The sequence below is a fragment of the Pleuronectes platessa genome, chromosome 11 (assembly GCF_947347685.1).
Source record: "Pleuronectes platessa chromosome 11, fPlePla1.1, whole genome shotgun sequence".
Lineage (NCBI taxonomy): Eukaryota > Metazoa > Chordata > Actinopteri > Pleuronectiformes > Pleuronectidae > Pleuronectes > Pleuronectes platessa.
In genome coordinates, this window is record NC_070636.1 from 23,507,275 (window position 1) to 23,522,621 (window position 15,347).

General features: G+C 43.1%; 21 non-coding genes across 21 annotated transcripts; all 21 read left to right on the forward strand.

Moving 5' to 3' along the window:
* The first annotated feature begins 540 nt into the window (after positions 1-540).
* On the forward strand, positions 541-704 carry LOC128451611 (U1 spliceosomal RNA). The gene has a single exon (XR_008340153.1). It is a non-coding gene; the product is annotated as a U1 spliceosomal RNA (small nuclear RNA).
* A 556-nt stretch (positions 705-1,260) lies between these two features.
* On the forward strand, positions 1,261-1,424 carry LOC128451624 (U1 spliceosomal RNA). Its single transcript, XR_008340164.1, has one exon. It is a non-coding gene; the product is annotated as a U1 spliceosomal RNA (small nuclear RNA).
* A 556-nt stretch (positions 1,425-1,980) lies between these two features.
* On the forward strand, positions 1,981-2,144 carry LOC128452776 (U1 spliceosomal RNA). The gene has a single exon (XR_008341263.1). It is a non-coding gene; the product is annotated as a U1 spliceosomal RNA (small nuclear RNA).
* A 555-nt stretch (positions 2,145-2,699) lies between these two features.
* On the forward strand, positions 2,700-2,863 carry LOC128452628 (U1 spliceosomal RNA). Its single transcript, XR_008341117.1, has one exon. It is a non-coding gene; the product is annotated as a U1 spliceosomal RNA (small nuclear RNA).
* A 556-nt stretch (positions 2,864-3,419) lies between these two features.
* Positions 3,420-3,583, forward strand: LOC128451636 (U1 spliceosomal RNA). The gene has a single exon (XR_008340175.1). It is a non-coding gene; the product is annotated as a U1 spliceosomal RNA (small nuclear RNA).
* Positions 3,584-4,138: 555 nt separating this feature from the next.
* LOC128452702 (U1 spliceosomal RNA) lies at positions 4,139-4,302 on the forward strand. The gene has a single exon (XR_008341190.1). It is a non-coding gene; the product is annotated as a U1 spliceosomal RNA (small nuclear RNA).
* A 555-nt stretch (positions 4,303-4,857) lies between these two features.
* LOC128452629 (U1 spliceosomal RNA) lies at positions 4,858-5,021 on the forward strand. The gene has a single exon (XR_008341118.1). It is a non-coding gene; the product is annotated as a U1 spliceosomal RNA (small nuclear RNA).
* Positions 5,022-5,576: 555 nt separating this feature from the next.
* On the forward strand, positions 5,577-5,740 carry LOC128452630 (U1 spliceosomal RNA). The gene has a single exon (XR_008341119.1). It is a non-coding gene; the product is annotated as a U1 spliceosomal RNA (small nuclear RNA).
* A 556-nt stretch (positions 5,741-6,296) lies between these two features.
* Positions 6,297-6,460, forward strand: LOC128451649 (U1 spliceosomal RNA). The gene has a single exon (XR_008340187.1). It is a non-coding gene; the product is annotated as a U1 spliceosomal RNA (small nuclear RNA).
* A 556-nt stretch (positions 6,461-7,016) lies between these two features.
* On the forward strand, positions 7,017-7,180 carry LOC128451660 (U1 spliceosomal RNA). Its single transcript, XR_008340198.1, has one exon. It is a non-coding gene; the product is annotated as a U1 spliceosomal RNA (small nuclear RNA).
* A 556-nt stretch (positions 7,181-7,736) lies between these two features.
* Positions 7,737-7,900, forward strand: LOC128452778 (U1 spliceosomal RNA). Its single transcript, XR_008341265.1, has one exon. It is a non-coding gene; the product is annotated as a U1 spliceosomal RNA (small nuclear RNA).
* Positions 7,901-8,455: 555 nt separating this feature from the next.
* Positions 8,456-8,619, forward strand: LOC128452632 (U1 spliceosomal RNA). Its single transcript, XR_008341121.1, has one exon. It is a non-coding gene; the product is annotated as a U1 spliceosomal RNA (small nuclear RNA).
* A 556-nt stretch (positions 8,620-9,175) lies between these two features.
* Positions 9,176-9,339, forward strand: LOC128451672 (U1 spliceosomal RNA). The gene has a single exon (XR_008340209.1). It is a non-coding gene; the product is annotated as a U1 spliceosomal RNA (small nuclear RNA).
* Positions 9,340-9,894: 555 nt separating this feature from the next.
* LOC128452703 (U1 spliceosomal RNA) lies at positions 9,895-10,058 on the forward strand. Its single transcript, XR_008341191.1, has one exon. It is a non-coding gene; the product is annotated as a U1 spliceosomal RNA (small nuclear RNA).
* A 555-nt stretch (positions 10,059-10,613) lies between these two features.
* LOC128451684 (U1 spliceosomal RNA) lies at positions 10,614-10,777 on the forward strand. Its single transcript, XR_008340220.1, has one exon. It is a non-coding gene; the product is annotated as a U1 spliceosomal RNA (small nuclear RNA).
* A 556-nt stretch (positions 10,778-11,333) lies between these two features.
* LOC128452779 (U1 spliceosomal RNA) lies at positions 11,334-11,497 on the forward strand. Its single transcript, XR_008341266.1, has one exon. It is a non-coding gene; the product is annotated as a U1 spliceosomal RNA (small nuclear RNA).
* Positions 11,498-12,052: 555 nt separating this feature from the next.
* On the forward strand, positions 12,053-12,216 carry LOC128452704 (U1 spliceosomal RNA). The gene has a single exon (XR_008341192.1). It is a non-coding gene; the product is annotated as a U1 spliceosomal RNA (small nuclear RNA).
* Positions 12,217-12,772: 556 nt separating this feature from the next.
* On the forward strand, positions 12,773-12,936 carry LOC128452441 (U1 spliceosomal RNA). Its single transcript, XR_008340937.1, has one exon. It is a non-coding gene; the product is annotated as a U1 spliceosomal RNA (small nuclear RNA).
* Positions 12,937-13,492: 556 nt separating this feature from the next.
* Positions 13,493-13,656, forward strand: LOC128452795 (U1 spliceosomal RNA). The gene has a single exon (XR_008341281.1). It is a non-coding gene; the product is annotated as a U1 spliceosomal RNA (small nuclear RNA).
* Positions 13,657-14,211: 555 nt separating this feature from the next.
* Positions 14,212-14,375, forward strand: LOC128452705 (U1 spliceosomal RNA). Its single transcript, XR_008341193.1, has one exon. It is a non-coding gene; the product is annotated as a U1 spliceosomal RNA (small nuclear RNA).
* A 556-nt stretch (positions 14,376-14,931) lies between these two features.
* LOC128451696 (U1 spliceosomal RNA) lies at positions 14,932-15,095 on the forward strand. The gene has a single exon (XR_008340231.1). It is a non-coding gene; the product is annotated as a U1 spliceosomal RNA (small nuclear RNA).
* Positions 15,096-15,347: the final 252 nt, after the last annotated feature.

Below are 15,347 nucleotides of genomic sequence, written 5' to 3' on the forward strand. Positions count from 1 at the left end.
GCAATAAGTGCCTGACACTGGGCCTATTTTATAGGCTTTGTTGTAGATATTTTGTGCTCCTGACACAATGCACTCACCAATGCCACTGATTGTGGTAGAAGTATAATTTTACAGCAAATAGACAGGTTCATTACTGTTCCAAGTTTACTGTTTTGATAAGTAATGTTTGCTAGAAATTCTTGTACTGCCTGTATGCTGATTTTTCCGACTTTAGAGCAGTTTCTGTTGTCTCTGAGACAAAGTTGTTATGTCTATGGGCTTTTGTAGTGATTTATCAGAGATGGCCAGGGCTTACCTGGCTGATTTTCATCGAGGTTTTCTCTGTTTTGCTAGGGGAATAAAAGGGCTGGAGACAAGAAAATTGATAAAGTCATTAGATGTCATTTCACAGATTTGTTTGCTTCACTTCAACAAGTCCTTTACCAAAACGGTTTGATGTGATACTGAAGGCCTTTGGATTCTGTGAATATGCATGGGAGGCACCATGAGCCAAACAACTGTGTCTAAGGAACAAGGGCCTGTCTCCAATGCGTCAAACTCATACTTACCTGGCAGGGGAGAAACCATGATCATGAAGGTGGTTCACCCAGGGCGAGGCTCAGCCATTGCACTTCGGTTGTGCTGACCCTTGCGAATTCCCCAAATGTGGGAATCTCGACTGCATAATTTGTGGTAGTGGGGGACTGCGTCCGCGCTCTCCCCTGATCATTATGTTCAATTGCAATAAGAGCCTGACACTGGGCCTATTTTATAGTCTTTGTTGTAGATATTTTGTGCTCCCGACACAATGCACTCACTAATGCCACTGATTGTGGTAGAAGTATATTTTTACAGCAAATATACGGGTTCACTCCTGTTCCAAGTTTACTGTTTTGATAGGTAATGTTTGCTAGAAATTCTTGTACTGCCTGTATGCTGATTTTTCCGACTTTACAGCAGTTTCTGTTGTCTCTGAGACAAAGTTGTTATGTCTTTGGGCTTTTGTGGTGATTTATCAGAGATGGCCAGGGCTTACCTGGCTGATTTTCATCAAGGTTTTCTCTGTTTTGCTAGGGGAATAAAAGGGCTGGAGACAAGAAAATTTATAAAGTCATTAGATGTCATTTCACAGAATTGTTTGCTTCACTTCAACAAGTCCTTTACCAAAACGGTTTGATGTGATACTGAAGGCCTTTGGATTCTGTGAATATGCATGGGAGGCACCATGATCCAAACAACTGTGTCTAAGGAATAAGGGCCTGTCTCCAATGCGTCAAACTCATACTTACCTGGCAGGGGAGAAACCATGATCATGAAGGTGGTTCACCCAGGGCGAGGCTCAGCCATTGCACTTCGGTTGTGCTGACCCTTGCGAATTCCCCAAATGTGGGAATCTCGACTGCATAATTTGTGGTAGTGGGGGACTGCGTCCGCGCTCTCCCCTGATCATTATGTTCAATCGCAATAAGAGCCTGACACTGGGCCTATTTTATAGTTTTTGTTGTAGATATTTTGTGCTCCCGACACAATGCACTCACTAATGCCACTGATTGTGGTAGAAGTATATTTTTACAGCAAATATACGGGTTCACTCCTGTTCCAAGTTTACTGTTTTGATAGGTAATGTTTGCTAGAAATTCTTGTACTGCCTGTATGCTGATTTTTCCGACTTTACAGCAGTTTCTGTTGTCTCTGAGACAAAGTTGTTATGTCTTTGGGCTTTTGTGGTGATTTATCAGAGATGGCCAGGGCTTACCTGGCTGATTTTCATCGAGGTTTTCTCTGTTTTGCTAGGTGAATAAAAGGGCTGGAGACAAGAAAATTTATAAAGTCATTAGATGTCATTTCACAGATTTGTTTGCTTCACTTCAACAAGTCCTTTACCAAAACGGTTTGATGTGATACTGAAGGCCTTTGGATTCTGTGAATATGCATGGGAGGCACCATGAGCCAAACAACTGTGTCTAAGGAACAAGGGCCTGTCTCCAATGCGTCAAACTCATACTTACCTGGCAGGGGAGAAACCATGATCATGAAGGTGGTTCACCCAGGGCGAGGGTCAGCCATTGCACTTCGGTTGTGCTGACCCGTGCGAATTCCCCAAATGTGGGAATCTCGACTGCATAATTTGTGGTAGTGGGGGACTGTGTCCGCGCTCTCCCCTGATCATTATGTTAAATTGCAATAAGAGCCTGACACTGGGCCTATTTTATAGGCTTTGTTGTAGATATTTTGTGCTCCTGACACAATGCACTCACCAATGCCACTGATTGTGGTAGAAGTATAATTTTACAGCAAATAGACAGGTTCATTACTGTTCCAAGTTTACTGTTTTGATAAGTAATGTTTGCTAGAAATTCTTGTACTGCCTGTATGCTGATTTTTCCGACTTTACAGCAGTTTCTGTTGTCTCTGAGACAAAGTTGTTATGTCTTTGGGCTTTTGTGGTGATTTATCAGAGATGGCCAGGGCTTACCTGGCTGATTTTCATCAAGGTTTTCTCTGTTTTGCTAGGGGAATAAAAGGGCTGGAGACAAGAACATTTATAAAGTCATTAGATGTCATTTCACAGAATTGTTTGCTTCACTTCAACAAGTCCTTTACCAAAACGGTTTGATGTGATACTGAAGGCCTTTGGATTCTGTGAATATGCATGAGGGCACCATGAGCCAAACAACTGTGTCTAAGGAACAAGGGCCTGTCTCCAATGCGTCCAACTCATACTTACCTGGCAGGGGAGAAACCATGATCATGAAGGTGGTTCACCCAGGGCGAGGCTCAGCCATTGCACTTCGGTTGTGCTGACCCGTGCGAATTCCCCAAATGTGGGAATCTCGACTGCATAATTTGTGGTAGTGGGGGACTGCGTCCGCGCTCTCCCCTGATCATTATGTTCAATTGCAATAAGTGCCTGACACTGGGCCTATTTTATAGGCTTTGTTGTAGATATTTTGTGCTCCTGACACAATGCACTCACCAATGCCACTGATTGTGGTAGAAGTATAATTTTACAGCAAATAGACAGGTTCATTACTGTTCCAAGTTTACTGTTTTGATAAGTAATGTTTGCTAGAAATTCTTGTACTGCCTGTATGCTGATTTTTCCGACTTTAGAGCAGTTTCTGTTGTCTCTGAGACAAAGTTGTTATGTCTATGGGCTTTTGTAGTGATTTATCAGAGATGGCCAGGGCTTACCTGGCTGATTTTCATCAAGGTTTTCTCTGTTTTGCTAGGGGAATAAAAGGGCTGGAGACAAGAAAATTTATAAAGTCATTAGATGTCATTTCACAGAATTGTTTGCTTCACTTCAACAAGTCCTTTACCAAAACGGTTTGATGTGATACTGAAGGCCTTTGGATTCTGTGAATATGCATGGGAGGCACCATGATCCAAACAACTGTGTCTAAGGAATAAGGGCCTGTCTCCAATGCGTCCAACTCATACTTACCTGGCAGGGGAGAAACCATGATCATGAAGGTGGTTCACCCAGGGCGAGGCTCAGCCATTGCACTTCGGTTGTGCTGACCCTTGCGAATTCCCCAAATGTGGGAATCTCGACTGCATAATTTGTGGTAGTGGGGGACTGCGTCCGCGCTCTCCCCTGATCATTATGTTCAATTGCAATAAGAGCCTGACACTGGGCCTATTTTATAGTCTTTGTTGTAGATATTTTGTGCTCCTGACACAATGCACTCACCAATGCCACTGATTGTGGTAGAAGTATAATTTTACAGCAAATAGACAGGTTCATTACTGTTCCAAGTTTACTGTTTTGATAAGTAATGTTTGCTAGAAATTCTTGTACTGCCTGTATGCTGATTTTTCCGACTTTAGAGCAGTTTCTGTTGTCTCTGAGACAAAGTTGTTATGTCTATGGGCTTTTGTAGTGATTTATCAGAGATGGCCAGGGCTTACCTGGCTGATTTTCATCGAGGTTTTCTCTGTTTTGCTAGGGGAATAAAAGGGCTGGAGACAAGAAAATTTATAAAGTCATTAGATGTCATTTCACAGAATTGTTTTCTTCACTTCAACAAGTCCTTTACCAAAACGGTTTGATGTGATACTGAAGGCCTTTGGATTCTTTGAATATGCATGAGGGCACCATGAGCCAAACAACTGTGTCTAAGGAACAAGGGCCTGTCTCCAATGCGTCCAACTCATACTTACCTGGCAGGGGAGAAACCATGATCATGAAGGTGGTTCACCCAGGGCGAGGCTCAGCCATTGCACTTCGGTTGTGCTGACCCGTGCGAATTCCCCAAATGTGGGAATCTCGACTGCAGAATTTGTGGTAGTGGGGGACTGCGTCCGCGCTCTCCCCTGATCATTATGCTTAATTGCAATAAGAGCCTGACACTGGGCCTATTTTATAGGCTTTGTTGTAGATATTTTGTGCTCCTGACACAATGCACTCACCAATGCCACTGATTGTGGTAGAAGTATAATTTTACAGCAAATAGACAGGTTCATTACTGTTCCAAGTTTACTGTTTTGATAAGTAATGTTTGCTAGAAATTCTTGTACTGCCTGTATGCTGATTTTTCCGACTTTAGAGCAGTTTCTGTTGTCTCTGAGACAAAGTTGTTATGTCTATGGGCTTTTGTAGTGATTTATCAGAGATGGCCAGGGCTTACCTGGCTGATTTTCATCAAGGTTTTCTCTGTTTTGCTAGGGGAATAAAAGGGCTGGAGACAAGAAAATTTATAAAGTCATTAGATGTCATTTCACAGAATTGTTTGCTTCACTTCAACAAGTCCTTTACCAAAACGGTTTGATGTGATACTGAAGGCCTTTGGATTCTGTGAATATGCATGAGGGCACCATGAGCCAAACAACTGTGTCTAAGGAACAAGGGCCTGTCTCCAATGCGTCCAACTCATACTTACCTGGCAGGGGAGAAACCATGATCATGAAGGTGGTTCACCCAGGGCGAGGCTCAGCCATTGCACTTCGGTTGTGCTGACCCGTGCGAATTCCCCAAATGTGGGAATCTCGACTGCATAATTTGTGGTAGTGGGGGACTGCGTCCGCGCTCTCCCCTGATCATTATGTTCAATTGCAATAAGAGCCTGACACTGGGCCTATTTTATAGGCTTTGTTGTAGATATTTTGTGCTCCTGACACAATGCACTCACCAATGCCACTGATTGTGGTAGAAGTATAATTTTACAGCAAATAGACAGGTTCATTACTGTTCCAAGTTTACTGTTTTGATAAGTAATGTTTGCTAGAAATTCTTGTACTGCCTGTATGCTGATTTTTCCGACTTTAGAGCAGTTTCTGTTGTCTCTGAGACAAAGTTGTTATGTCTATGGGCTTTTGTAGTGATTTATCAGAGATGGCCAGGGCTTACCTGGCTGATTTTCATCAAGGTTTTCTCTGTTTTGCTAGGGGAATAAAAGGGCTGGAGACAAGAAAATTTATAAAGTCATTAGATGTCATTTCACAGAATTGTTTGCTTCACTTCAACAAGTCCTTTACCAAAACGGTTTGATGTGATACTGAAGGCCTTTGGATTCTGTGAATATGCATGAGGGCACCATGAGCCAAACAACTGTGTCTAAGGAACAAGGGCCTGTCTCCAATGCGTCCAACTCATACTTACCTGGCAGGGGAGAAACCATGATCATGAAGGTGGTTCACCCAGGGCGAGGCTCAGCCATTGCACTTCGGTTGTGCTGACCCGTGCGAATTCCCCAAATGTGGGAATCTCGACTGCATAATTTGTGGTAGTGGGGGACTGCGTCCGCGCTCTCCCCTGATCATTATGTTCAATTGCAATAAGAGCCTGACACTGGGCCTATTTTATAGGCTTTGTTGTAGATATTTTGTGCTCCTGACACAATGCACTCACCAATGCCACTGATTGTGGTAGAAGTATAATTTTACAGCAAATAGACAGGTTCATTACTGTTCCAAGTTTACTGTTTTGATAAGTAATGTTTGCTAGAAATTCTTGTACTGCCTGTATGCTGATTTTTCCGACTTTAGAGCAGTTTCTGTTGTCTCTGAGACAAAGTTGTTATGTCTATGGGCTTTTGTAGTGATTTATCAGAGATGGCCAGGGCTTACCTGGCTGATTTTCATCAAGGTTTTCTCTGTTTTGCTAGGGGAATAAAAGGGCTGGAGACAAGAAAATTTATAAAGTCATTAGATGTCATTTCACAGAATTGTTTGCTTCACTTCAACAAGTCCTTTACCAAAACGGTTTGATGTGATACTGAAGGCCTTTGGATTCTGTGAATATGCATGGGAGGCACCATGATCCAAACAACTGTGTCTAAGGAACAAGGGCCTGTCTCCAATGCGTCCAACTCATACTTACCTGGCAGGGGAGAAACCATGATCATGAAGGTGGTTCACCCAGGGCGAGGCTCAGCCATTGCACTTCGGTTGTGCTGACCCTTGCGAATTCCCCAAATGTGGGAATCTCGACTGCATAATTTGTGGTAGTGGGGGACTGCGTCCGCGCTCTCCCCTGATCATTATGTTCAATTGCAATAAGTGCCTGACACTGGGCCTATTTTATAGGCTTTGTTGTAGATATTTTGTGCTCCCGACACAATGCACTCACTAATGCCACTGATTGTGGTAGAAGTATATTTTTACAGCAAATATACGGGTTCACTCCTGTTCCAAGTTTACTGTTTTGATAGGTAATGTTTGCTAGAAATTCTTGTACTGCCTGTATGCTGATTTTTCCGACTTTACAGCAGTTTCTGTTGTCTCTGAGACAAAGTTGTTATGTCTTTGGGCTTTTGTGGTGATTTATCAGAGATGGCCAGGGCTTACCTGGCTGATTTTCATCAAGGTTTTCTCTGTTTTGCTAGGGGAATAAAAGGGCTGGAGACAAGAAAATTTATAAAGTCATTAGATGTCATTTCACAGAATTGTTTGCTTCACTTCAACAAGTCCTTTACCAAAACGGTTTGATGTGATACTGAAGGCCTTTGGATTCTGTGAATATGCATGGGAGGCACCATGATCCAAACAACTGTGTCTATGGAATAAGGGCCTGTCTCCAATGCGTCAAACTCATACTTACCTGGCAGGGGAGAAACCATGATCATGAAGGTGGTTCACCCAGGGCGAGGCTCAGCCATTGCACTTCGGTTGTGCTGACCCTTGCGAATTCCCCAAATGTGGGAATCTCGACTGCATAATTTGTGGTAGTGGGGGACTGCGTCCGCGCTCTCCCCTGATCATTATGTTCAATCGCAATAAGAGCCTGACACTGGGCCTATTTTATAGTTTTTGTTGTAGATATTTTGTGCTCCCGACACAATGCACTCACTAATGCCACTGATTGTGGTAGAAGTATATTTTTACAGCAAATATACGGGTTCACTCCTGTTCCAAGTTTACTGTTTTGATAGGTAATGTTTGCTAGAAATTCTTGTACTGCCTGTATGCTGATTTTTCCGACTTTACAGCAGTTTCTGTTGTCTCTGAGACAAAGTTGTTATGTCTTTGGGCTTTTGTGGTGATTTATCAGAGATGGCCAGGGCTTACCTGGCTGATTTTCATCGAGGTTTTCTCTATTTTGCTAGGGGAATAAAAGGGCTGGAGACAAGAAAATTTATAAAGTCATTAGATGTCATTTCACAGATTTGTTTGCTTCACTTCAACAAGTCCTTTACCAAAACGGTTTGATGTGATACTGAAGGCCTTTGGATTCTGTGAATATGCATGGGAGGCACCATGAGCCAAACAACTGTGTCTAAGGAACAAGGGCCTGTCTCCAATGCGTCAAACTCATACTTACCTGGCAGGGGAGAAACCATGATCATGAAGGTGGTTCACCCAGGGCGAGGGTCAGCCATTGCACTTCGGTTGTGCTGACCCGTGCGAATTCCCCAAATGTGGGAATCTCGACTGCATAATTTGTGGTAGTGGGGGACTGTGTCCGCGCTCTCCCCTGATCATTATGTTAAATTGCAATAAGAGCCTGACACTGGGCCTATTTTATAGGCCTTGTTGTAGATATTTTGTGCTCCTGACACAATGCACTCACCAATGCCACTGATTGTGGTAGAAGTATAATTTTACAGCAAATAGACAGGTTCATTACTGTTCCAAGTTTACTGTTTTGATAAGTAATGTTTGCTAGAAATTCTTGTACTGCCTGTATGCTGATTTTTCCGACTTTACAGCAGTTTCTGTTGTCTCTGAGACAAAGTTGTTATGTCTTTGGGCTTTTGTGGTGATTTATCAGAGATGGCCAGGGCTTACCTGGCTGATTTTCATCAAGGTTTTCTCTGTTTTGCTAGGGGAATAAAAGGGCTGGAGACAAGAACATTTATAAAGTCATTAGATGTCATTTCACAGAATTGTTTGCTTCACTTCAACAAGTCCTTTACCAAAACGGTTTGATGTGATACTGAAGGCCTTTGGATTCTGTGAATATGCATGAGGGCACCATGAGCCAAACAACTGTGTCTAAGGAACAAGGGCCTGTCTCCAATGCGTCCAACTCATACTTACCTGGCAGGGGAGAAACCATGATCATGAAGGTGGTTCACCCAGGGCGAGGCTCAGCCATTGCACTTCGGTTGTGCTGACCCGTGCGAATTCCCCAAATGTGGGAATCTCGACTGCATAATTTGTGGTAGTGGGGGACTGCGTCCGCGCTCTCCCCTGATCATTATGTTCAATTGCAATAAGTGCCTGACACTGGGCCTATTTTATAGGCTTTGTTGTAGATATTTTGTGCTCCTGACACAATGCACTCACCAATGCCACTGATTGTGGTAGAAGTATAATTTTACAGCAAATAGACAGGTTCATTACTGTTCCAAGTTTACTGTTTTGATAAGTAATGTTTGCTAGAAATTCTTGTACTGCCTGTATGCTGATTTTTCCGACTTTAGAGCAGTTTCTGTTGTCTCTGAGACAAAGTTGTTATGTCTATGGGCTTTTGTAGTGATTTATCAGAGATGGCCAGGGCTTACCTGGCTGATTTTCATCAAGGTTTTCTCTGTTTTGCTAGGGGAATAAAAGGGCTGGAGACAAGAAAATTTATAAAGTCATTAGATGTCATTTCACAGAATTGTTTGCTTCACTTCAACAAGTCCTTTACCAAAACGGTTTGATGTGATACTGAAGGCCTTTGGATTCTGTGAATATGCATGGGAGGCACCATGATCCAAACAACTGTGTCTAAGGAATAAGGGCCTGTCTCCAATGCGTCCAACTCATACTTACCTGGCAGGGGAGAAACCATGATCATGAAGGTGGTTCACCCAGGGCGAGGCTCAGCCATTGCACTTCGGTTGTGCTGACCCTTGCGAATTCCCCAAATGTGGGAATCTCGACTGCATAATTTGTGGTAGTGGGGGACTGCGTCCGCGCTCTCCCCTGATCATTATGTTCAATTGCAATAAGAGCCTGACACTGGGCCTATTTTATAGTCTTTGTTGTAGATATTTTGTGCTCCTGACACAATGCACTCACCAATGCCACTGATTGTGGTAGAAGTATAATTTTACAGCAAATAGACAGGTTCATTACTGTTCCAAGTTTACTGTTTTGATAAGTAATGTTTGCTAGAAATTCTTGTACTGCCTGTATGCTGATTTTTCCGACTTTAGAGCAGTTTCTGTTGTCTCTGAGACAAAGTTGTTATGTCTATGGGCTTTTGTAGTGATTTATCAGAGATGGCCAGGGCTTACCTGGCTGATTTTCATCGAGGTTTTCTCTGTTTTGCTAGGGGAATAAAAGGGCTGGAGACAAGAAAATTTATAAAGTCATTAGATGTCATTTCACAGAATTGTTTTCTTCACTTCAACAAGTCCTTTACCAAAACGGTTTGATGTGATACTGAAGGCCTTTGGATTCTTTGAATATGCATGAGGGCACCATGAGCCAAACAACTGTGTCTAAGGAACAAGGGCCTGTCTCCAATGCGTCCAACTCATACTTACCTGGCAGGGGAGAAACCATGATCATGAAGGTGGTTCACCCAGGGCGAGGCTCAGCCATTGCACTTCGGTTGTGCTGACCCGTGCGAATTCCCCAAATGTGGGAATCTCGACTGCAGAATTTGTGGTAGTGGGGGACTGCGTCCGCGCTCTCCCCTGATCATTATGCTTAATTGCAATAAGAGCCTGACACTGGGCCTATTTTATAGTCTTTGTTGTAGATATTTTGTGCTCCCGACACAATGCACTCACTAATGCCACTGATTGTGGTAGAAGTATATTTTTACAGCAAATATACGGGTTCACTCCTGTTCCAAGTTTACTGTTTTGATAGGTAATGTTTGCTAGAAATTCTTGTACTGCCTGTATGCTGATTTTTCCGACTTTACAGCAGTTTCTGTTGTCTCTGAGACAAAGTTGTTATGTCTTTGGGCTTTTGTGGTGATTTATCAGAGATGGCCAGGGCTTACCTGGCTGATTTTCATCAAGGTTTTCTCTGTTTTGCTAGGGGAATAAAAGGGCTGGAGACAAGAAAATTTATAAAGTCATTAGATGTCATTTCACAGAATTGTTTTCTTCACTTCAACAAGTCCTTTACCAAAACGGTTTGATGTGATACTGAAGGCCTTTGGATTCTTTGAATATGCATGAGGGCACCATGAGCCAAACAACTGTGTCTAAGGAACAAGGGCCTGTCTCCAATGCGTCAAACTCATACTTACCTGGCAGGGGAGAAACCATGATCATGAAGGTGGTTCACCCAGGGCGAGGCTCAGCCATTGCACTTCGGTTGTGCTGACCCTTGCGAATTCCCCAAATGTGGGAATCTCGACTGCATAATTTGTGGTAGTGGGGGACTGCGTCCGCGCTCTCCCCTGATCATTATGTTCAATTGCAATAAGAGCCTGACACTGGGCCTATTTTATAGTCTTTGTTGTAGATATTTTGTGCTCCCGACACAATGCACTCACTAATGCCACTGATTGTGGTAGAAGTATATTTTTACAGCAAATATACGGGTTCACTCCTGTTCCAAGTTTACTGTTTTGATAGGTAATGTTTGCTAGAAATTCTTGTACTGCCTGTATGCTGATTTTTCCGACTTTACAGCAGTTTCTGTTGTCTCTGAGACAAAGTTGTTATGTCTTTGGGCTTTTGTGGTGATTTATCAGAGATGGCCAGGGCTTACCTGGCTGATTTTCATCGAGGTTTTCTCTGTTTTGCTAGGGGAATAAAAGGGCTGGAGACAAGAAAATTTATAAAGTCATTAGATGTCATTTCACAGATTTGTTTGCTTCACTTCAACAAGTCCTTTACCAAAACGGTTTGATGTGATACTGAAGGCCTTTGGATTCTGTGAATATGCATGGGAGGCACCATGAGCCAAACAACTGTGTCTAAGGAACAAGGGCCTGTCTCCAATGCGTCAAACTCATACTTACCTGGCAGGGGAGAAACCATGATCATGAAGGTGGTTCACCCAGGGCGAGGGTCAGCCATTGCACTTCGGTTGTGCTGACCCGTGCGAATTCCCCAAATGTGGGAATCTCGACTGCATAATTTGTGGTAGTGGGGGACTGTGTCCGCGCTCTCCCCTGATCATTATGTTAAATTGCAATAAGAGCCTGACACTGGGCCTATTTTATAGGCTTTGTTGTAGATATTTTGTGCTCCTGACACAATGCACTCACCAATGCCACTGATTGTGGTAGAAGTATAATTTTACAGCAAATAGACAGGTTCATTACTGTTCCAAGTTTACTGTTTTGATAAGTAATGTTTGCTAGAAATTCTTGTACTGCCTGTATGCTGATTTTTCCGACTTTACAGCAGTTTCTGTTGTCTCTGAGACAAAGTTGTTATGTCTTTGGGCTTTTGTGGTGATTTATCAGAGATGGCCAGGGCTTACCTGGCTGATTTTCATCGAGGTTTTCTCTGTTTTGCTAGGGGAATAAAAGGGCTGGAGACAAGAAAATTGATAAAGTCATTAGATGTCATTTCACAGATTTGTTTTCTTCACTTCAACAAGTCCTTTACCAAAACGGTTTGATGTGATACTGAAGGCCTTTGGATTCTTTGAATATGCATGAGGGCACCATGAGCCAAACAACTGTGTCTAAGGAACAAGGGCCTGTCTCCAATGCGTCCAACTCATACTTACCTGGCAGGGGAGAAACCATGATCATGAAGGTGGTTCACCCAGGGCGAGGCTCAGCCATTGCACTTCGGTTGTGCTGACCCGTGCGAATTCCCCAAATGTGGGAATCTCGACTGCAGAATTTGTGGTAGTGGGGGACTGCGTCCGCGCTCTCCCCTGATCATTATGCTTAATTGCAATAAGAGCCTGACACTGGGCCTATTTTATAGGCTTTGTTGTAGATATTTTGTGCTCCTGACACAATGCACTCACCAATGCCACTGATTGTGGTAGAAGTATAATTTTACAGCAAATAGACAGGTTCATTACTGTTCCAAGTTTACTGTTTTGATAAGTAATGTTTGCTAGAAATTCTTGTACTGCCTGTATGCTGATTTTTCCGACTTTACAGCAGTTTCTGTTGTCTCTGAGACAAAGTTGTTATGTCTTTGGGCTTTTGTGGTGATTTATCAGAGATGGCCAGGGCTTACCTGGCTGATTTTCATCAAGGTTTTCTCTGTTTTGCTAGGGGAATAAAAGGGCTGGAGACAAGAAAATTTATAAAGTCATTAGATGTCATTTCACAGAATTGTTTGCTTCACTTCAACAAGTCCTTTACCAAAACGGTTTGATGTGATACTGAAGGCCTTTGGATTCTGTGAATATGCATGGGAGGCACCATGATCCAAACAACTGTGTCTAAGGAATAAGGGCCTGTCTCCAATGCGTCAAACTCATACTTACCTGGCAGGGGAGAAACCATGATCATGAAGGTGGTTCACCCAGGGCGAGGCTCAGCCATTGCACTTCGGTTGTGCTGACCCTTGCGAATTCCCCAAATGTGGGAATCTCGACTGCAAAATTTGTGGTAGTGGGGGACTGCGTCCGCGCTCTCCCCTGATCATTATGTTCAATCGCAATAAGAGCCTGACACTGGGCCTATTTTATAGTTTTTGTTGTAGATATTTTGTGCTCCCGACACAATGCACTCACTAATGCCACTGATTGTGGTAGAAGTATATTTTTACAGCAAATATACGGGTTCACTCCTGTTCCAAGTTTACTGTTTTGATAGGTAATGTTTGCTAGAAATTCTTGTACTGCCTGTATGCTGATTTTTCCGACTTTACAGCAGTTTCTGTTGTCTCTGAGACAAAGTTGTTATGTCTTTGGGCTTTTGTGGTGATTTATCAGAGATGACCAGGGCTTACCTGGCTGATTTTCATCGAGGTTTTCTCTGTTTTGCTAGGGGAATAAAAGGGCTGGAGACAAGAAAATTTATAAAGTCATTAGATGTCATTTCACAGATTTGTTTGCTTCACTTCAACAAGTCCTTTACCAAAACGGTTTGATGTGATACTGAAGGCCTTTGGATTCTGTGAATATGCATGGGAGGCACCATGAGCCAAACAACTGTGTCTAAGGAACAAGGGCCTGTCTCCAATGCGTCAAACTCATACTTACCTGGCAGGGGAGAAACCATGATCATGAAGGTGGTTCACCCAGGGCGAGGGTCAGCCATTGCACTTCGGTTGTGCTGACCCGTGCGAATTCCCCAAATGTGGGAATCTCGACTGCATAATTTGTGGTAGTGGGGGACTCTGTCCGCGCTCTCCCCTGATCATTATGTTAAATTGCAATAAGAGCCTGACACTGGGCCTATTTTATAGGCTTTGTTGTAGATATTTTGTGCTCCTGACACAATGCACTCACCAATGCCACTGATTGTGGTAGAAGTATAATTTTACAGCAAATAGACAGGTTCATTACTGTTCCAAGTTTACTGTTTTGATAAGTAATGTTTGCTAGAAATTCTTGTACTGCCTGTATGCTGATTTTTCCGACTTTACAGCAGTTTCTGTTGTCTCTGAGACAAAGTTGTTATGTCTTTGGGCTTTTGTGGTGATTTATCAGAGATGGCCAGGGCTTACCTGGCTGATTTTCATCGAGGTTTTCTCTGTTTTGCTAGGGGAATAAAAGGGCTGGAGACAAGAAAATTGATAAAGTCATTAGATGTCATTTCACAGATTTGTTTTCTTCACTTCAACAAGTCCTTTACCAAAACGGTTTGATGTGATACTGAAGGCCTTTGGATTCTTTGAATATGCATGAGGGCACCATGAGCCAAACAACTGTGTCTAAGGAACAAGGGCCTGTCTCCAATGCGTCCAACTCATACTTACCTGGCAGGGGAGAAACCATGATCATGAAGGTGGTTCACCCAGGGCGAGGCTCAGCCATTGCACTTCGGTTGTGCTGACCCGTGCGAATTCCCCAAATGTGGGAATCTCGACTGCAGAATTTGTGGTAGTGGGGGACTGCGTCCGCGCTCTCCCCTGATCATTATGCTTAATTGCAATAAGAGCCTGACACTGGGCCTATTTTATAGGCTTTGTTGTAGATATTTTGTGCTCCTGACACAATGCACTCACCAATGCCACTGATTGTGGTAGAAGTATAATTTTACAGCAAATAGACAGGTTCATTACTGTTCCAAGTTTACTGTTTTGATAAGTAATGTTTGCTAGAAATTTTTGTACTGCCTGTATGCTGATTTTTCCGACTTTAGAGCAGTTTCTGTTGTCTCTGAGACAAAGTTGTTATGTCTATGGGCTTTTGTAGTGATTTATCAGAGATGGCCAGGGCTTACCTGGCTGATTTTCATCGAGGTTTTCTCTGTTTTGCTAGGGGAATAAAAGGGCTGGAGACAAGAAAATTGATAAAGTCATTAGATGTCATTTCACAGATTTGTTTGCTTCACTTCAACAAGTCCTTTACCAAAACGGTTTGATGTGATACTGAAGGCCTTTGGATTCTGTGAATATGCATGGGAGGCACCATGAGTCAAACAACTGTGTCTAAGGAACAAGGGCCTGTCTCCAATGCGTCAAACTCATACTTACCTGGCAGGGGAGAAACCATGATCATGAAGGTGGTTCACCCAGGGCGAGGCTCAGCCATTGCACTTCGGTTGTGCTGACCCTTGCGAATTCCCCAAATGTGGGAATCTCGACTGCATAATTTGTGGTAGTGGGGGACTGCGTCCGCGCTCTCCCCTGATCATTATGTTCAATTGCAATAAGAGCCTGACACTGGGCCTATTTTATAGTCTTTGTTGTAGATATTTTGTGCTCCCGACACAATGCACTCACTAATGCCACTGATTGTGGTAGAAGTATATTTTTACAGCAAATATACGGGTTCACTCCTGTTCCAAGTTTACTGTTTTGATAGGTAATGTTTGCTAGAAATTCTTGTACTGCCTGTATGCTGATTTTTCCGACTTTACAGCAGTTTCTGTTGTCTCTGAG